This window comes from Crocuta crocuta, unplaced genomic scaffold, assembly GCF_008692635.1.
Source record: "Crocuta crocuta isolate KB4526 unplaced genomic scaffold, BGI_CrCroc_1.0 scaffold184, whole genome shotgun sequence".
In the NCBI taxonomy this organism is placed as follows: Eukaryota; Metazoa; Chordata; class Mammalia; order Carnivora; family Hyaenidae; genus Crocuta; species Crocuta crocuta.
In genome coordinates, this window is record NW_027530006.1 from 1527686 (window position 1) to 1550199 (window position 22514).

The window sequence follows — 22514 nt, forward strand, 5'->3', positions numbered from 1 at the left end:
ACAAATATCTATTTTGAGCATCTACTATGTGAAGATATTCTTCTAGGTACCAAAAACAAAAGTGAAGGTGGTCATGAGAGAGTTCTTAACAGGCTGCTTAAACATTCTCAGTGTTTTATGAAAATGAGAGTAGGAATAATATACTATCCAGACATTAAAGAGCCTGAAACATAATGTCTAATCAATACATGACCAAGGTCTTCAGCTCTGGAATGGAATTTGTTTACTAGTGCCAGTGCTAGGTAGAGAGGCTGTTACCAGGTGGCACTCTGAAGTACAACAATCATATACTGAGTTCCCACTCTGGATCTAATGTCATGCTAGATGGTAAAGATACAACTAGGAGCAAGAGAAAGAACTTTTACAATGTTCACAGTCTCTTAGATTACTTGGAGGGAGGAAGACTAGGGAACCTATATTAACAAATAAATGTATGGTCCAAGATAGTCGCATCCCCTTTTTGTCTTTCCAGTCCTCTACATCCTTATTCCTAGTGAACATGGAGTATTTTTTTTAAAGTTTTTATTTATTTTTGGGAAAGAAAGAGAGACAGAGTGCAAATAGGGGAGGGACAGAGAGAGAGGAAGACACAGAATCCAAAGCAGGCTCCAGGCTCTGAGCTGCCAGCATAAGAGCCAGACATGGGGCTTGAACTCATGGACTCTGACATCATGATCTGAGCTGAAGTTGGATGCTTAACTGACTGAGCCACCCAGGCTTAGGGAATTTTTTATCATAAGAATCCATGGAAGTTATCATTTGAGAGGTGATTAATATTTGTACCATTTCTAAGATGATTAATATAATTCATCATAATAGTGTTGTCAAAACAAACAATATTAAAATAAATTAATAATTAACATTCATTGAGCAAATTTGTCAGGAACTCTTCTGAATGTTTTTTGTATACCTAACAGCTTTGTGTATTGACCTATTGGCTTTATGTATTGACCTTCTCACAATTATCATTATGAGAAGATATATTAAGGAATGACTCTAGGTTTAAGAACTTCAGGTGTCGTAGCAAATGGTGGGTAAGATATATGGGTGCAGCCTGCCACTCAATGCCTCTGAAATCATACCAAGTGAGTGGCTACCTGTGTTATCTTCATAACTACTTTATAAAGTATGTGCTTTTATTCTATATATGTATTTAAGGAAGCTTTGGCACAGAAATTTTAAATAACTTGCTCAATAATACAAAAGAGAGTTGGTCTTGTAAATGTGAGGCTCAACAATTGCCAACCTCAGATACCTGAGAACAGAGGGAGCTTGCTGCTCTGAAACAGAGAGTGAGGACATCAAACTACCATTTGATGAAATCAGGAACATTGGTGAAGGCAGACGGTGTGGAATCAGGAAAGGAAATGAAGGGAGAAGGGACTTAGGGACACCTATCTAAAATGGGCCCTGCCTGGTCTGAAAAGGATTCCCTTGGGAAGAGCAGAAAAATCATTTGACTGAATGCCAAATACATTTGAATTTGGCTTAAACTAAGGTTTAGTTATGGTAGGGACTATCTGTTATTGTGGGATAATATATATATTATAGATATAGATATAGATAGATATATAGATTATATATATATATATATATCTCCCAAGACAGAGCTTTTTGGGGAGAGGTATAAAAGGAAATGGTCGGTTTTGCTGATGAATGGTCTGGAGATAGGAAAGGCTTCTTGGTCTCCACCAAGATTAAACTGAGTCTTGGAAAGTAAGCAGGTATTTACCAATCCCAATCCCACCAAAAAAATGATGGAGAAGGACATTTATGGCAAAGCAGTTAGCATGAGCAATTTTATATAAGTAGGAAGAGGTCTTCAGAGGGATTGCAACTTGACTAGAGTTACCTTAGAGTTACCTTGCTGCAGTGAATGATGTGGCCAGAAATTTTGGCATGAACAGACAACCTTGTAAGCCATATTTAGAGTAGGATATGGGAAACTGCTGAGGATGTCTTAGTGAAGGAGTAACTTGGTTAGATATGGTTTATAAAGCTCACTCTGTCATGATATAAAGAATGGCTGGATGAAAGATACATGCTTCTGCATTGCTCCCAAACCCACTATCTCTATAGAATTTCTAACTGTGTCTTATATATCCCTTTAAACATATACTGAGTATATCAAAGGAGAAGAAAGATATCTAACACATGTTTTTGTGCCTTTGAACTTCTCAGGAAAATAACAAACTGTATATTGCTTATTGAGCAGATGGAATATCACTTGTAGTTTATATTTACATCTGTGAGACATCTTAAGGATTGAGTGGTTTAACAGCACTTCTGTTGTGTATGCTATAAAAATTCATCGGTCAAATCGAGTCTCAGTACAGATTATGAAAATAAAATGTGCGACTCCATTTTACCATTTTACTATTTAATTAACAAATATAAATTTAATGTTTACTATGTGCTGAATGGTTGTTGTATTATATACTGTGGGAGATGCCAAGAATAATACATATACTAATACTATTACTAATAATATGATAGTAGCCAAAATTTATTGAGTGATAGCTTGAGTCGAGCATTTTTCTAAATGCTTTACATGAGTTACCTAATTTAATCCTCACAAAAGCACTAAAGGTGAGATTACATAGCTAGTTAGATGTACAGCTGGGATTTGAAATTTGTCTGATATAAGAACTTGAGCTTTTAATCTGACACTCAGAGAATTTAGATTCTAACTGGGACAGATACAAAATAAGTATAAATGGGTCCAGAAAAGCACGGTGACCTTGTTTAATTTGGTAAGGTCAGGGAAACCTTTGTGGGGGGAAAAAGTACTGTGTCTTAGGTTAAGTTTCTCTGGAAGAAACTATGAAATAAGGAAACAAGTATAAATAGTTTATTTAGGAGGTGATTCCAGAAATGCACTGGTAGTGTTGTGGGGAAGTGAGAAGAGAAGGAAAGCAATAAAGAACATGTTCAAGCACAAGTTGCCACAGTAGGCAACTTAGGCTAAATTCCACTGGGGACTCCAGGAGATAGTATGATTTAGAGTAGTACCACCCACAAGGTGAGGAAGCTGAGGATTCATGCTCCTATTTCAATCTTTTAAAGACTGAAGATTGCTCCAGGCTTTGTTAACTCACTGGAATTTCCAGCCAGCTCCAGGCACATGCCCTCAAGGCAGCGAGTATCCAGTGGTTGAAGTAAGGTGGGATCGGAATGTACTGGAGTGGTGACTGCTGAGAGTAAATGGATTGGACACCAACAGCATCAGCTACAAAGTTTGAATTGTGGCTGCTCCTTGATGAAAAGGGGGCAGGATATGTAGTCTGTTTTGGTCATCTGTGTGCTCAGCTAAAAATCTGGCATGCTACTTCTGAGGAAGAGGAAGAGAACAGATATAGGGAAATAACTCCCAGTCTCTGCTGCAGTGTTGCCCAGGGAGTGGTTCAAAGGGGTGGTAATCCACACAAGAAAGATCAATGAAGCTGAAGAAGTGTTAGCTAAGCTCAGAAAACTGAAATCAACCAGAGGTGTGTGTGTGTGTGTGTGTGTGTGTGTGTGTGTGTGTGTGTGTGTGGCACATGGTAGTAGAGAGGGCTTGAGACAGAGAAGAATGTGGAAAATTGGAAGACCTGAGGAAGGCTGTATGGCAGAACTGCAGGAGTTAGGGAGAAAACAGGGTATTATGAGATTGGAGAAAAGGGAGGTGGGGCGCTAGGCAGGGCCAAGTTAACATGAACTGGACTGTAAACCTGATGCTCTTAAATACCTCCCTCAAGTAACGTGTTACTTTCACCTGGTTGACAATCACTGTTATCAGAATATCATTAAGGAATGACTCTAGGTTTAAAAACTTCACGTATTGTACCAGATGGTGGGTAAGATACGTAAGTGCAGTCTGCCACTCAGTGCCTCTGAAATCATACCAAGTGAGTGGCACCTGTGTTATCAGGATGCATAGGGCTATAAACTGTGACTCCAATTGCCTAAGTAGAAAGGGAGTTTACCTCCTAGAGAGAGATAGGTGACCAGGCTCCAGAAATGAGAGATTTGGCTGTTCTCTTGATTCCTTCCTCCTCTGTATCAATTTTGTTCTCAGCTTAGCTCCCTTCATGGTCAGAAGATGGGTGCAATCAGCAACTATGGCAAGGTGCTACTTTATTCTAGTGGGAGAGAGATAATCCACATCCCTAACTAAAGGATAAATTTCTTTCTTTTAATCTTATTAGACTTCCTTACATGTTGAGCCTACCTCTGAACCAATGATGATTACCAAGCAAATTTCCACAGAGGATTGGTGCTAGTCTAAAATCTAATCAACATCAAAGAGGAAAGGAATACCACAATTGGCTTAGACTAATCAAGGATTACTTCTGGAGATGTGGATGGAGTTATAGTCATAGTGGCAGAATGGATACCTGAAGAAAATAATGATTTTCAAAGGAAGGAGGGAAGAAAAAGTGATTCTGGGCTTATCACTCAAATTATCTACTCCATCACTAATTCTTTCTGTTCTTCAAAATAGCCACATAAAATAAAGGATCTATAATTGATATATTTCAAAGCATAGCTTTTCTTGAAAATATTCATCTTCATATAAAAATATTTTAAAATTTCATTTAAAAGCCCAGACTCTGGATCTAAATGCTTGAGTTGAGATTCATGGTTCACCATTTACCAGATGTATTATCTTAAGAAACTTAAAGTCTTGGTTACCATTATCCATGTAACAGAGACACAATCATCTCTACCACAAAGAGTTGTGCAGATGTTGAAATTACATGATGTTTTATAAATCTTGGGACAGTGCTGGGCTCATGGTAAGACACCAGTAAATTTAACCTGATAATATTCCTTGTTTGCTTAGTACAAAATGATTTTCTGCCAGTTATGTTAAAATAGAGTGAGAACTTGTGATTTGATAGGGAATTTCTGGCTTGAAAATATCTTTGGGAATTGGTAGAATTGATATGAATTTAAAATGCCTCCTTCTAAATGTCCAGTTTACAAATCTGGGTTTTGAAATGCAATGAAGGCATTAAAAAGAGCTTTCCTGATATGAAAACATAACCAGGATATTAGTATTTCCATGTATAGACATTACTGAGCCCCTTCAAGGAACAGATGGACTTAAATATGAATGAATGAAGTGATAACCTAGGTATAATTAGCAGGAAGGGATAATGACACTGTAATTAGACCAGGGATATGAGGAGTTAGAGAAGGCTCCAAACACCTATCTTTCATTGCCCAGAAATCATTATAGGAGGTTGGGGCTTAGGGAGTGAGGAGAACTTGCTTCATACGGATGTTTCCATTGCTTATGCCAAAACACATTCAGCCATTGTATAGTTTTGCAAATCTCTCTCCTGAGAGAAGGAAAAGATAATTTTCTAAGCAGCTAAGCCCACATAACCACTAAAAAGGAAATGAAATTAATGGAATAGTTTTTATATTCCCTCTCACACTCATCTATAATAAATCACATGAAACTGCAGCATTTCTGCATTTATCACATAAACAGTCCCTTTTCTCCTGATGGTTGTACTTCTGACTTTAAATACTTGAGAAATAGATTAATTGTCTGGAGTTGGGAAAGGTCAGTACTTGATCATAAGTAGCTATCAAAAGATCACACCAGCACTGTCCAACTGGCACTTACCTTTGGGACTCTTGGGCAGTGGAAGAATGTTCAGATAACAGAAATGTAGAAAAAGAGTCATTCTCCCCCTTTATCTTTTTTTGGTCCATCCACTAAATGCAAGCATACTGTTCTATTGTCAACATTGTAAGGAAAGCCACACTGAGAGGACATCCCTCCCTTTGTCTTTTCTTGTGTAACTTATGCTGAAAACTGAAAGCTGATGCATCAGGCAACTCAAGGGATCTTGAGCAAAAGTACATGAATCCTGAAGGAAACAAACTGCAAAACTCTCTAAGAATGTTAAATATTCTTTGGGCTGATGTACTACCTCTTACCTTCAACATAAAGTACTTTGTGTGTAAGAGTGTCAAGGCCATTCCCCAACCAGGGGGCCAAGGTAAAAGCTAGAAACAGGATAAAATAATTGTCTCTTTTCCTTCTTAATCTTTGAAAGTGGTGGTGTTTCCCAAGACTATGCTTTTCTATCTCAGGTGTATCTGTTCCCTGAGATTGTGGCCTGGTGTGCCTGGTAATACATAAAACCTCAGGATAAAGTTAGATCTACTTTATTGAGCATTTTTTTTTCTATTTGAGAGTTTGTATATCAATTAGGAATACATTGAGCTGCAAGTAACAAAAACAGTGGCTTAAACAAATAGTATAATTTGCTTACTTAACGAGATCTCCAGCATTAGATGGTGCTTTTAGACACTCAGATTTTGTCTGTATTTTCACCCTTAGTAGCTATTCTTTTGTCATCTTTTGCATATCAGCTTTTGTCCTTTTTCTTGCACTACTGGTGTTGCAACACAACTGCTGTACTTCAAGGGACCAAGACTCTGTACAAGGTGGTTGGGCAGTGTCATTTGGCTCTGTCTCTTTTCTAAGGGAAGATAAATCTTTCCAGGATCCTCTCCCTAAAGATTCCATTTCACCTTCAGTTGCTGGAATCGGACCATATTTTATCCTTAGATGTGGGGACAATTACACATCAGAATTCAGAATCGCCTCAATCAGCTTAGACTAGTTATGATACCATACTTGGGACTTACCACATTGTCATCTTGAACAAAATTCTGATTCTGTTAACAAGCATGAAATGCCTATTTATCCTATTTATTAGTCCATTAATGAGGTTAGCCACAGTAAATATTGGGAATATCTTTAAATAGTAAAACAAGCAGGAATGTATTGCATTAAAAATGAAAATTTTGCATTAAATTTTAATATAATATTTGAAGATGCAACAGGCTTTCAGACTGCACTGCACGCCTGCCACAGTGCATAACTAACTACCCTCCACCAATGCCTCTCATCCAGTCTACTTTCTACAGAGTAGCAGGGTGATCTTTGGAAGGTACAATCTGAATACGTTGGTCCCTTGCTTACAGGTTGTCAATACCATCTCAACAGTGTTGGGATAAAGACTAAAGTCCTGATGGTGCCATTATAATCTCTCAGAGGCTGGTCCCAGATTCTTCCCTGACCCCATTTTTCTCACTCTTCCCATTTGCTTCTGAAACTCCTGTTATACTTGTTACACTCTTCATTAGATCTAAGCAAACTTGCCTTTGAACCTGGTAGGTGCTTCTTCTCTCTGGATCTCTTTACTCCCACCTTCCATATGTCTTTTCTACTTGCTGACTCTCAGCCATCCTTCCAGTCATTACTTCCTCTGGGAAGCCTTCCTTGTTGGGCCTGACAGGTTCTATGACTCTACTTTTTGTTCCTCCAGCACCATTTCATTGCATTTAGAGTTCTTTATTAAAATTGCTGTAGGTTTTTCAGAATATAGAACTTTTCCATCTTATCTACCTTGTTTACTGTTTGATCCTGTCTGCCTCACATATTGCCTAGCCTCCTGCAGGGATTCCATAAATATCTTGAGTTTATTTTGTTCCTGGTTGCTTGAAGTTTGTTGAAAACCTTCTAACTCACTTATTGCCAGCACACTAATTATACAGGGGAAACTCTATCCCTTCATAATTAGTTTGAACCAACAAACAAAACTCAGACATTAAGGGGAAAAAAAGGATATCAGAAGCAGAGAGGCATTTGGTCAGACACCAAATATGACCCCAGTGCCCATTTCATTAGGAAGACTTAACAAATGAGAATTTTATCTCAGCCACTCTTAAGAGAACTGCCTTTTTCTTCAATAACTAGGGTTTTTATTTTGCTTATGACTTGTTTTGTAAAGATGTCTGTCATTTCATATTTAAGGACTTGTTGTTTGTTTTGTTTTCCTGCAAGTTTACAAATGAGAGTATCGGGCCTAGAATACTCATTAAGCTAATTTTCCTTCCTTAAACTCTCTGATATTTCTTGGTGGGTCTTGTTACTATCTATGTCAGGTAGGCTGGAACCATGCAGCAGAAAAGATAGTATCTGGGAGCCAGGCCTATTACAGATACCTCCAGATTCATGATTGATATTTAAGAAGGAAGACAGGCAAAGAAAGAGGCATCAGAGTTTCCAGATACAGCCATATGTGAAAATAGATGCTACCTTAAGCCCCCAGGTTTGTAAATAAGTAAATGTCCTTTTTGTTTAGGCTTCTTAGAGTTGAGTTGATATTTGGTCTTTCATAAATGAATAATGAATACAAGATTTGGAATTAGAAGTGTAATGGTTGATTGGCTAGAAGTATTACAATCCCTGTGGCCCAACAGTAGGAGAAGTTATTCACACCTAACTGAATATTTTGAATGTCAGAATATTCTATTATCAGAGAAGAGGGAACGGATACCACAAGATAAAATAAAAATCCAAAGATATCTATTTTGTCCATATCATATGCTCCTTCATCACTGAACCTTCAGCTAAGTTTATGAATTGTCTTTATTTCTGAAGTTGGAGCTTCCTTCAGGATGGTAGAAGTGAAGAGCCTCTGAAAATTAATTCCCCACATGTTACTTTATCAAGATTAGTCCACTGAAAGCCAACTTATGAAAAGTTAGTTGCAAATTTTAAATTAAAAATCAATGAAAAAAATTCAAAATTAGTCAAAAATCATCATATAATAAATTTGGAGTAAAGAAAAATTCCCATATCAACACTGAAATTTTAGTCCTAAATGATAAAATGTATGTTTATAAATATTACATTTAATAACCAAAGTTGAACATTTTTGTTAAAACTATTGAATCTTTTGTTAAGCTTTATAAAATTACACTGACTACACTGACAAAACCAAATGTTGTCAAGGATGTGGAGCAATAGGAACACTCATTCATTGTGCATAGGAATATAAAATGGCACAGTCACTTTTGAAGACAGTTTTTGGTGGTTTCTTAGAAGACTAAACATATTTTTACTATGCAATCTAGCAGTCATACTTCTTAATTTTTAGTCAAAGTAGTTGAAAACTTACATCCACACAAAATTCAGCACACAGATGTTTAGGGCACCTTTTTCATAACTGCCAAGACTTGGAAGCAACCAAGATGTCCTTCAGTAGATGAATAAATAGATAAACTGTGGTACATTCGACAATAGGATATTATTCAGCACTGAAATTAAATGAGCTATTAAGCCATAAGAAGACATGAAGGAAACTTAAATGCATATTACTCAGTGAAAGAAACCAATCTGAAAAAGCTACATATTATATCATTCTAACTATATGATGTTCTAGAAAAGACAAAACTATGGAGATAATAGAAAGAAGAGTGGTTGCCCAGGGTTTGGGGTGAAGAAGGGATGGATAGGTAGAGAAGAGAAGATTTTTAGGACAATGAAAATACTCTGAATGATGCTGTATTTATAGGCATATGTCATTATACATTTGTCCATACTAACAGAAGGTACAACACCAAAAGTGAAAGTGAATCCTAATGTAAACTATGGACTTTGGATGGTTATTATGTGTCACTGTAGGTTTATCACTTACAAGAAATGTACCCTCTTGTGGAGGATGTTGGTAATGGGGAAGGCTGTGTACATGTGGCATGGTATGAAGGATATATGGGAAATCTCTGTGCCTTCCCCTCAATTTTGCTATGAGCCTAAAACTGCTCTAAAAATATAAAGTCTTAAAAATTCCAATGGCTCTGCAGGAAATGGGGGACAGTGAATATATTTTGTATATTTGGCCAAATGATCCTTTGATAACTAGGCTTTATCCCTTGATCTAGATCTAGAGTGGGTGCCTAGCGCCATTAATGTTCTTCATAGATTTATTTGACTTACTTGAATTCACACTACTGAGTAGGCTTCCCAGGAATAAGGCAGGGAGTCCAGTGCAGGTGGATAAAGACAGTGCAGATAAAGGAGGATATCTCCCACAGGGGAAGATCTACAGTGTGCAGGCTGTAGCTGTTCAACACTTTGCCTTGCCTTCATCTCCTTCACTAAGTCTCTGATATGATAATAAGCTGCCTCATTGTTGAGATCATTTCTTTCTTTTGTACACATGCTGTGGTGGTTAAAGGGCCTGCTTTCTAGTACTAAGCCATTTACTGAATCTGTGAAACTTGTCTAAGTCAGATTAAGTTAGACTATGCAGCTGTAAGAAATAGCCCCTCAGTCTTAGTGCCTTAATACAATGTGGTCTATGTTCAACATGGGTTGATGAGGTGAAGGGGAGACTCGGGTCATTATTGTCTTTACTGGGCACTCTCATAGGAGCTATATCCATATAGAGCTACCTTACTTGAACACGTGGTCTCTTTGGTTAACTCAGCAAAAGAAAAGCAAACATATATAGTTACACAGAGGCTCTTACATGCCTCTGCTCAGAAGTGATACTTCATCTCCATTCATACTCCATTAGCCAAATCAAATCACATTGTTATACTCTGCTAAGTGGGCAAGAGATTATAATCCTCAAGAACATGATTGGAGGAGAATTAGATATTGGTAAACATTGATACTATCAACCACAGGTAATTAATTGTTCTATGCCTCTGTTAACTCATCTGTAAAATGAGGATGATAATGTCCATGTCATATAGCTATTCATGAAATTGAAAACGAAATAATGAATGTAAAAAGGCTAGTACTGTATTTGGTAGTAAGGAACCAATAAAATTATTATTGTTACTTTTATTAGAATAAATATTTATCCTTAGCATAGACTATGACACTGAGTAGTACCATTCTGAGTCTTTTTAAAAAGTATTATCTTGGGGTGCCTGGGTGGCTCTGTTGTTTCTGCAGCCAACTTGATTTTGGCTCAGGTCATGATCCCAGGGTCATGGGATCGAGCCCCACATCGGAATCCATGGTAAACATGGAGTCTGGTTAAGATTCTCTCTCTCCTTCCCCCTCTACCCCTTCCCCTTCTAAAAAATATTTATTATTTATAAGGTCAGAATAATTAGTTTTTATTGGAATGAATAAGTTACATAATTACAAAATTTCTTTCTTCTGATTTCCTCCATTTTTATAAATGACATCATCATCAATCCCTTTATACAAGCTATACATTTAGGCATCATCCTTGACATTTCCTGTTTCCTCACTTTGCTAATTCTGTCAATTTACTAAGTCCTGTCAGTTCTACTTTATGTATATCTTTTCACCCCACTCCTACCACCTGTTTCAAACCATCATCATGTTTTCCCTGAAACTATAGCATTAGCCTCCCAGTTGGTCTTCTCAGTATCCACTCTTCTTCTCCAGCTCCTATTTCACACAAGAGCCAAAGTGACTCTTTTAAAAATGCAGACCTGAGTAAGCTTCTCTCTAGATTATATCCTTACATGTCTTTCCATTTTATTTTTTACCAAGGCTTACAAAGCTCTTTATTTGTATGGGCAGCTCTTCTACATAGGTCTACAGGGATGAGAGACTCATCCAGTGGTTCTCTGATTTGCTTTCCCTCAGTTCTGATACATTTGGCCAAAGTTGCTGGTGTACATCTTGATTGCTGCCTGAGGTCATTCATTCTCCCCTCTTCCAAATGAAACTGCAATCAAAATAAGGTGAACTCAAAGGCCAATCTTGCCACTTCCCCAAGGTGTTCTGAGAGCTCTCACTTTCCCAGAAAATAGAGATGGGATTATTTGCTTCCACTTGTCAAAAGCCCTAAAACTGCCAGTGTGTCACTGTAACTCAGAGGGTTGTAAACCTCAGTGTGATTGCAGACTATGTGCCCATTTGAAAACTTTTATCGGCTTCTCTCTATTTTTAAAATGGCAGAATCAGACACAAGACAAATTAAAAATGATTGTTGTTACTCTTGGCTCCATCAGTCAACCCTCTGAGTGTGATTCTAGGAGAGACAGGGGTTTCTACTCCCAGATGAGTCCCATTTGTCACAGCATGCAGTTTCATTCTGTGTGGTAGGCCTGCAAACAATTTTGACTGTAGCCTTTTCTTTTAGGTTAGTGTGATTAAAAAAAAAACAACACAAAATTTTTGAGGCATAATCCACACACAAAAAATTGTGCAAATTTTTTGTATATAGTACAATGAATTTTGAAAAGTGTATACACAATGTAGCTATCACCAAATAAAATACGGGACTTTTCCATTACCTCCAAATGTTCCCTGAGCTCCTTTGCAGTCATCCATTCCATTCTTTGCTGTACAATTACTAATCTGGTTTTTGTTACTAGATATTAGTTTTGCTTCTTTTAAAATTTCACATGAATAGAATCATACAGTATCTACTCTTGGTTCAAGCCTCCTCTCAACATCATATTTTTTAATTTATATTTTTTAGATATATACACACACACTAATACACACTATAAATATACTTATGTATAATGTATACACATACACATGCACACATATATATGTATATGTATGTGTATATATGTGTGTGTGTATATATATATATACATACATATATATCTTTGCATAGTATTCTATGTAAACAGCACAATCTGTCTATTCTCTTGTTGATACACATTTGAGTATTTCCAGATTTTGGCTTTTATGAATACAGCATTGGTAAACATTTACGCACAGGCCTTTTCTATGGATATGTTTTTATTTCTCTTCAGTAAACACCTACCCTAGGTTAACATAATTTTTAAATTTTTCTTGATGGTCTTACATTTAAACAAATTCAGTATTTTCATTATGATATTCATGAAGATATTGTTAGCAATATTTCATTTTAAAACTTTATCAATTTAGAACAAAATTTTAAGAAATATTGGAACTTTAACACATTTAGGTCCATCAGATCCATCAAGGCATGGTTAAATAATTTACATAATCATTAACAGTGGCAAGTAATCTTGAGCAGCAAATATTTATCCTACACCTACCAAGTGAAATAAATAGTATGAATAATATCTGTGGGGTACACAGAAGGAAGGGTTGTCTTTACCGTGAAAGACACTACAATTTAGATGGAATTACTGAATCACTGTTAATCAGTTAGAGACTTCGAAATAATGAAGAAATACTGAGTTGAGTGGTACACATTAGCAGTGATTCAGGACATCAGAGAGGTTGCATAATGGAAGCAGTTACCTAGGATGCAGATATAGATTTCAAAATGGGATCATCGCTCCATGCAAAGAGGGTTTACTGATCTGGTAAGTCATAATTAAGCTCAACTGCATGGGCCTTTGGACTTGTGGTTACCATGTAACAAAAAGGGAAGTGCCCATATTTATCTTACTCTGTCTTCATCTATGCAGTTGATTGGATAAATGGACATGAAGGGTCTTATGAAGTGGGCCCATCTCTCATGTGTGCCCTGTAGGAATAATTGAACATTCTTGGATTTGGGGAGATGATGTAGTAGAACATGTTTTTCTATGGAATTAGTTGAATGTTCCAACATGGTCTTTATCAGAGATATTCAATGACAGATGCTGACTTAGGTAATAATATCTAATTTGGGTTTCTGATTTGCCTTCTGTTTTACATTTGTCTACATCTGGCACCTTATTTTTGAGGGGGAAATGTCTGCAAGATAGGGTTTAAGTCCCATAATAGCATTAATATGCCACCAAAAAATTTACTGCTTAAGTCCTAAAATTAACTAAGATAAACATATTTAATGAATAGTTGGAACATACTGTAGATATTTCAAACTATGGAAGGTTTAGTGCCACATTTACTGTTATTGTTTGAGACAGGGTTACAAAATTAACAAATAAGGGAAAAATAAGCAAGGTTTCAAAAATCTTATGGAATATCTTCAGTCCTAGACATTGGAAGCAAATTTCAGACTCCCTGCTTTGAATTTTTACAATTAGCTTTATTATTTCTTAAAGAGAAAACAAGGGGCAGGTAGGAATATGAGGAGTGGGAAGGTTTAAGGCATCTCATCAAACATTCTCTGACCCTTTTGATCTCTTTCTAATTGAGAAGGTCATATTGTACCTTTCTAAGTGAAAAAGTGGTTCAAAACAGAACAACAGACATATTGTGTCTAGTTAGCTATTTCAATCTGAGAGAAAGATAACAAATGTCTTTGACTTCCTACTTCCACCGCAATTAACTATTAATGCCTATCCAGAGGCAAGAGGGGAGAAGGCTAAAAATGGGCTCCCGTGAAACAAAACAAAACAACAACAAAAACATTAAAATTGTTTACTGATGTCTCCCACCAGGCTTAGTATAACAAAGTATTGGGATACATTGCAATAGTGATAAACCATTTTAGATTTATTTCCATGGGAGCAAGATCCATTAGTGACTTCTGCTACTGGTGACAGAATAGCTAATTGTGATGGTGCTGTTAACCTTATCTGAGCCCTCCATCCTGGATGAGACAGCTTTTCTCTGAAGTCCCGGAAATCATCTCCTTTGGGAGAACTTCCTCTCAAGAAGGATTCAAAGCATAGTGATCACTTATTTTCTGAGATTGCCAGGAGGTTTAAATGCTGATGGAATTTGGGGAACCTCTGAGGAAAGTACATCACAATGCTAGGCAGGTATGACATTAGTTTCATGTCTTGTACTCACTTTCACTGCTGGAGATATTTTGATTTCTCTCTTATGTGCCACAAGAGCAGCAACAATACTTGGTTTAAACAAAACCTTTTTATTCAAAGGACTCACACTGTAACGGTCAAAAACTTGGAAAATGCCTGCAGGAAATTAGTGGCACAAGTTGCTTGCTCACTTTCAGCCCATTAAAATCACTCTGAACTTTGTAAACTGGAGGATGTTTTCCTCCCGAGGGCCTGCATCTCTGTTGCTTCAGCTTTTAGAAATAATCCAAGAAAAGTAAACACCGAGTCAGGGGAAATACCAGAAAAGTTTCAACCAGGATGCAAAATTTAGTTACCTTTTCTTATTATTTCATTTCCTTCCGAAGCCCATGGATCATACCACATGGTTCCTTCTGCAAAACAGTTGAGAATTACCAGTAATTGGAACTATTTACATTCAATGCCATCATGACAGAAGCAGCTTTATTATATTACAGAGGGATGATTAATATATGACAGAGATTAAAGATTGCATCGCAGCAGGTAGGCTTCTTGTCTGATCTGTCATTTCACTGATTACAAAGGCATGCAAATTATATAAACAGAAAAGTGATTTTCTTTTATGCTAATTTTAGCTCAGCCCACCTGTGCATTAACTCATTTTCAATTAACTGGTGAAAGGTGGATTGTAATATGTTCACTAAGGTAGATTTCTACCCTGTTGGCCTACCTGTTCTGACATAAAATGCTATTGTCTTATAACCTTATTTCAACCTTAACTTTAGTCTCATATTTGTAGTTTTTAACCTATTATTCTAAATTCCTGAAAAGATGAAATTCAAGCAAGCAACTTGCATGGAACGTTAGCCATTTGGGAGGTGTTATGTACCCATGATTTAGGTAAAGTAGGTTTATCTTTCCTGACAGACTGAGCAAATGAAAGTAATATTGTTGCCTACCTGAATATTGTAATATTTATGTTTCCTAGGTTTGTGCCTGTTTGCCAAGAATCTTTAATATCTGCTATGGTTAGCTGCCCATACTATCAATACCCTCATTTGCCTCTTTTATAGGTCAAATGTACTTGCAATAGTGATAAACCATTTTAGATTTATTTCCTTGGGAGCAAGAATGGGAAAAAAAGTACCATCTCAAATTCTAACATCAGGTTATACTAGTGGCTTTCTGGAGTCCTATGTAACCAAAGTCTAGACTCAGTGGAAAAATAATTAGGATCACTTAGATATATCTCTTATAGACAAAAGAAAAAAATGCTGGTGACTTGTGAGATGGATTACCAGCTTTAATTAGAAATTGGTCTTCTGTTAGGCCAGAAGCTTCTGAGGGCAAAAACTATGTAATCCCTTTTCATGGTCTCAGTTACAAGCACACAGAAGCTACTCCACTTAATAGCTAATGACATTGAGTTTGGAATCAGACTGTCTAGGTTTAATGGCTGTCCCTGTACTTAAGCTGAATGACCTTGGCAAGGTTTGTTTGTTTTGTTTTTGTTTTTACCTAACTGTGGTTCAGTTTTCTCCTCTACAGAAAGTTTATAAAATGAATTTTCTTTAAGTTTATTTATTTAATTTGAGAAAGAGCATGAGCAGGGGAAGGGCAGAGGAGGGAGAGAGAAAGACCCTTAAGCAGTACAGAGCCTGATGCAGGGCTCAAGTCCATGAACCCTGCAATCATGATCTGAGCCAAAACCAAGAGTCAAACACTTAATCGACTGAGCCATCCAGGTGCTCCTATAAAATGAGTTCTTAGTTGCAGCCCCTCTGGAAAACAGTGTGGAGGTTCCTCAAAAAATNAAAAAGATGAGTTCTTAGTTTATAATGAGGATAGATTAAATAATGAAACAAGTATATAGAGTTTAACATAGTACCTGGGACATAGTAAGTGCTTGATCAATGCATGGTTGACTAATATAGGAAGAAAAAGTATTAATATATCTCTAGCTCAGTGTTCATTTTCTTTTTATTTAAGTTTATTAATTTATTTTGTGAGAGACTAAGACAGTGCAAGTGGAGGAGAAGCAGAGAGAGAGAGAGAGAGAGAGAGAGAGAGAGAATTCCAAGCAGACCTGATGTGGGTCTCAAATTCAGGAATCGTGAGATCATGACCTGAGCTGAAACCAAGAGTCTGATGCCCATAATGACTGAGCTATCCAGGCACCCCTCATTTTCTATTAAGATCAAGGAAACTGAGGACAAGATAATAGTCCTGTTGATTATAGGTGTTTATGATCGAAAAATCCTCAACCGTTAAGATTTGGGTCAGAGCTTTATTAGTAAATGTGAGGCCATTTTAGAGTTTGGAGTAAGAATAGTAAAAGTAGAGGCCAGTGGGGCTGCAAATAAAAAGTGGCTTCTCTGGGAACAGTGTTTTCTATAATTGTGCCTGTTTTTACCCTCACATACATATTTCCAGATGTGATACCAATGTGATACAAGTATTTTTCCCCTTCTTAGGCAACAGTAGACAGGGCAAACATATCAGTGAGGGTTAAAAGTAAAATTTTAGCTTGCTCTCCCATAGCTTACTGACTCCCTTTCATCAATAAGACCCCAACTCATGCCATGCACTGAGCTTCCATTTTATATACATCACCTTTGCCCTCTCACCTGAAGTAGGCATTAGTATCCTCCTCTTACAAATAGGGAAGCTAAGGCCTAAGATGAAAGGCCATTTCCCCTCTTAAAGGACCTTTTCCTGCCAAGTTCCAAATGGTTGGTGTTTCCTGATGTGGACATCCTAAACTAGATGGTAGTCAGAGCTCCTGGGCTGTCAAACTGGGATCTCAGAACAGGTCTCATGTCATCTGGCCATGTCAGCCTAGACTTCAAAGACAGACAGTTCTTTGCCTGTTAAAGTTTCCTATGCATTTTTTTTCCCATCTAGAAATAGGGATTAAGTGGGTCAGGTGATATTTTAAATGATAAACATCTGAGTACAGAAAAGGTTTTAGAAGCTTGGTTTTGTGGTTCTGTGTTGGACTTAAGCCAGTGCTTCACAAACTGTTAGGTACAGAAGAATCATCTGGGGTTCTTACTAATGTCCACATAATTAAGATGTGGAGGGGCCTAGGAGTTTGTGCAGATCTAAAAAGTGTCCACGTGATGCCGATCCTGGTGAACAAAGACCACACTATGAGTATCCAGGCTTCAGATGAGGCTTTCTCAAAGTGATTTCTGCAGACCTGAAAAGAGTCAGTGTAACAAGGTTTGGAAAGAGATATTTAACAAGCATCCAGGTGATTCAATTACATGCTAAAGGTAGTGGCGTTAAGAACAAACACTGTTTTTCAAACTAGCCCCATCATTAGAATAACTTGTTGGTTAAAAGCCACAGACTCCTGAGCTGCTTCTTCTGGAGACTCAGATTTTAAAAATCTGTTTTCCTGGTCTTGATCCTTACAAAGTCAAAATCTATGGCTCAATGAGATTAAGTATTTTGCCCAGAATCAAAAGCAGTGGAGAAGGGAGTCTTGAGCATACATGTTGGCCACTAAAGAAAATATGAGAGAAGAAAAAGAGTCAATGAGAGGGTGGGAAGGGAACTGGAAAGGCTGCATCAGGAGGCACCTGAGGGCAGCCCTGGTCTTCTCCTTCCACTGGGTCTGCATTGGAAACTTGCTCACCCTGCGAAGGACAGCTTGACTTCCCCATAGTGTGTCCCAGCTTCCGCAACACAAGAGGCAAGTTTCAGACAGGTAAGGTGTTCACATCAGAGGAGACAGCCATATAGATTCATAACTAGCTGGAGAACCTTCCTAAGGGATCACATAATTCTAGAGGTTCTAGTGTTTGTCATACCAGTAACCCCTATTTTGTGTTCTTATTGATCCAAAACAAACAAATGAAAAATCTTCACAAGTGCCATAACTGGAAATCGTATGATGAAAATAGAAATTTCACAATAATACCCTACAATTTGTATCACTGTTTTTTGTCACTTATAATGCTCCTTTTCAGCTTTTACATGCACACATGGACACTTTCCTAAAATTGGTAAAACTGTTATTTCAAAGAAGAGTTCACCTTATTAAGGGCCAACGAGCCCCAGTACACACAAGTTAGTGGAAGTCAGATTCTTGTGGACAGATTAAAGGATAATAGTTTAAAAAACCAACGTGGGAATTAATTAGACCAGAGATAGTGAAAATCCTTCATCTTTTATACTAATCCCAAGCAATTATTGGCTGCCTAGACAACTGTGTGGAGAGAAGACAGCAGGACTTAGAGGTAAGAGTGCTCTGGTTGTTTGTTTCATGATGTCTGTCCTGGGCTCCCAAGAGGTGACTTGTGACGTGTTTGCAGTTTAGGCTCTAACTCAATTCCATATAGCACCAATATTACATTCACAAATACCATATACCACCTACTTTTTCATCTTGAGGGTAGCTTATGGCAATCGTGCTGAGCAATGTCTAGTCCTTTGCTGTTAAATTCTCTCCTATATCATTTTCATAGCCCAGTTGTGTAAGCCAGGGGTGAAAAAAACTTCTATAAACGTCCATATAGTAAATATTTTAGGCATTTGGGGCCATATGGTGTCTGTCGCAACTACTTAACTCACTTCATAGAAGGAAAGCAGCTGTAGGCAATACGATACAGACAAATGATGGTCCTGGCTGTGCTTCAATAAACATTTATGCACAAAAACTAGTGGTGGGCAGGATAAGGCCCATATACCACAGTGTGCTGACCCCTGGCATAGGGGATTCTTAGGAAATTGCTACTTTATGAACAGTTTAGTCGGTGGGACTAGGAAATGATACAGAGTTGATTAAGGAGTAATTAAATGCTATGGGAGTGTTCTTCAGAGAGCCCCCTCAAGCTCTCATATCTGGCCTACAGTGCATGCATGCATATGTCACCCCGGATTTATATTGCATTATGAGAATTGCTGTGTGGTTTTCTAGATCGGGTATATTGTAAAAAGGCAGTAGTAAGTAGTCAAGAGGGTTCTGGCCTTTGGCTCTGCGGATGGAGTGTTTGCAGCAGACAACATCAGTGGCATCTGGTGGGCACAGAGTGAAAATACCAAATGGCTTAGCACACTATCACATTCACTATTAAAATATTCAGCTTGTCAATTAACATAGTTTTTGAACTTGCCTTATTAAGGATTTCTCTCTGCATACCATTCTTGTTTGAATCTGAATATTTGGAAATATTTAAAACAGAATGGAATTCCTATTGTTTACATACTCTTTTTTGCAGCTTTGGTAGCTTTATTCCCTGAGGCAGTTAAGGACTATTGCGCTTAGAGTATTTGGTTGGGGGGGAAGGTAAAGGCTGGGGGTTTGATGACTGTGGTGGCTACCTTATTGCTTGCTAAGTTCTTAAAACTGGCTTTAAATGAAAAAATTTTAATCAACCTGTACATTTTATTTACTGTTTATTTATTTCTGAGAGCATCAGACAGAGACAGAGCACAAGCCAGGGAGAGGCATGGAGACACAGAATTCGAAGCAGGCTCCAGGTTTGGAGCTGTCAGCACGGAGCTGGACACAGGGCTTGAACTCACCAGTTATGAGATCATGACCTGAGCCAACTCAGATGCTTAACCAACTGAGCCATGCAGTTGCCCATAATCAACCCCTTGAAAAAAGACTTTGGTGGCTGAGTCTTTTCTGTGTTAGGTATATTATGAATTGTTTCCAATTTTTTTCAGAATTGTTTTTTAATGAATCTCTGGATATTGAGAGAAAAATTCTGTAAAGTCCTGATAAACAAGGAAAGCCATTTCAGATTTCTAAGACAACATGACTGTTGGTAAACTTTGTTCAATCCAAAGTCCTGATTTATGGCCTGCCATGCACGCATACATTGTACATCTGCTTTGTGAATGAGCAGCCTAAAGGAAAACCATCTTGTCCTTGAGATATCGATCAATGCTCCTACTCACTGCATTCCTTTACAGTACAACTTGTGATTCCTTCCTATATACTAATCTGTAATATTTTGAGCTTTTGCAAATGGAAAATGTATATGACCCTTTAAAACTGTTCATTCTCTTTAATGCCTTCTTCCTTGTGAAGAATGTGTTTCCTGGGCAGCTATCTTAACTGGCTCAAATAAAACTATCTTTCTTATTTTTAGAGATTCTAAAAGGTTTTTTTCATGTTGCATTGACATGAGTGAATATGGACTAGATTAATATGTATATTAATATACCTGAGGATTTGATGAGGGAGGATTAGTCTTTCTTGGTTTCTTATTAATATTATATATAAAACTTGGTTTGTCCTGCTTTAAGTCCTGGCTCTGGTGATGTGATGTTTATGGAGTTTAAGAACTACAATAGAACAAACAGAAAGGAGTTCTACCACAGTCTTTCAGAGGTGGAAGGGATGAGTGAGGTCATGCTTCTTAAAACTGGTTGTTGGTTTACAGCCTTTTCAGTAGCTTCCTGGGTATAATCTGAAACTAACCCTCTGTATGTGGAGGGCAGGCAGATACCCAAGAAAGAAACCAATCACTCTAGGTTGGTAGGTGGCAGTTTTAATAAACAAAGGGAACTTAATCTGAGATTGGTCTTGGGAGGATGAAGGGATGAAGGGATCCCTGTACCCACATGCCAAATCTTAAAAGTTTACAAAGAGGCCCTAACTGTGTTCAGTTTCATATACATGCAGGTGTTTTCATTACCACATCACTATCTCAAGGCTCTGAACTTGGAGAAGCCTCTGGGAATGGAAAAGACAAGTGGAACCCACATTCCTAGGACAGAAGAATGAGGAGCCACTGAGTGACTGAAGGCGTAGATCCAGCTCACCAGTTAATCAGCGGTCATGTCTTTTCAGTGACCGTCCCCCAACACTGGTCTTATCCTGAATTCTCCACAGACTCCGAGGTACCTCCCAGAGAATCCAAGTGAGGTTGAAGTCTCCCATGTGTTACCTTCTTGAATCCACAGCATCCAGAAGAAAGTCCAGTTTGTCAGTGAATAACCATGTCCTTCATTCCTTTCACCCTGGCTCTTCCACTTACCCCTCCAACCTCCTCTTTCTATACCCATACAGGTCCACTTGCTGTGATCATCCTATTACATTTGTCCAGTTAACTTACTTACCCCTAAGGATGATTCAAATCTTCACATAAATCAAACCCCCTAATTCTCATTTCTTTCATTCTTCCTCATCCAGAATCCTCATGAGATTCTGGAACTCAGTGATCTTTCCAAAGTTCTAAGTCTCCTTTCTTGCTGACCCACGCAAAATTCAGATTCAACATCAGTTTTTTTTTTTTTAAATCTATTTATTTTGGAAGGGAAAGAACAAGCCGGGAAGGGGCAGAGATCAAGGGAGAGAGAGAATCCCTAGCAGGGCCCATGCCTTGTGTGGAGCCTGATGTGTGACTCAGTCCAACAACCATGAGATCATGACCTGAACTTATATCAAGAGCTGGATGCTAAACCTACTGAGACACCCAGGTACCCAACATTCAACATCAGTTTTAGAGCTATGTGTATTTTAGAGATATTTAGAAATTTAGTTAAAACTATTTGTATTTTAAAACTTGACATTTTCCTACATATTCTTAATTTTATGAAGTCTACAATTAATGAAAAAGCTTTATTCTCCTTTTGGATAACACAGGGAACTTAAGATGTTTAAATTCTAATTGCCTTTGCAAGTCTTATGTACTATTACTGTTCCCTATTAAAATCTTACCTGTTTTAAAATTTCAAGTCATTATTATAGATCCTGGGTGGCTCAGTCAGTTAAGAGTCTGACCCTTGGTTTCAGTCATGCTCTCACCTCCATGAGGTGAGCCCCGCATCGAGCTCCCCACTGGGCAGAAGAGCCTGCTTGGGATTCTCTCTCCCTTCCCTGTGCACACATATGCACACCCTCTCTTTTTCTCTGTTTATATTAAAATAAATAAACATTAAGAAATGTTCAAGTCACTATTATTCATTTACACAGTCAATGCTTGTTTAGATTCACCCGCATAATCAGTTTACCTTGCTCACCACTCATTACTTGCATCTCTGACCTTTCTGGTATAATATTTCTTTTTCCAAAAGTATGTATTTTAGAAATTCCTTTA

At 37.7% G+C, this 22514-nt stretch overlaps 1 long non-coding RNA gene across 1 annotated transcript in view; it reads right to left on the bottom strand.

Annotated features, from left to right (window-relative positions):
* LOC144231290 (uncharacterized) overlaps positions 1 to 21589 on the bottom strand; it is a 30965-nt gene extending 9376 nt beyond the window's left edge. The window contains exons 1-2 of the long non-coding RNA XR_013335030.1: positions 21535 to 21589; positions 14808 to 14864 (exon numbers count right to left, since the gene is read on the bottom strand). This is a non-coding gene — a long non-coding RNA (uncharacterized LOC144231290). The remainder of the gene's footprint in view (positions 1 to 14807; positions 14865 to 21534) is intronic.
* Between the last annotated feature and the right edge of the window lie 925 nt (positions 21590 to 22514).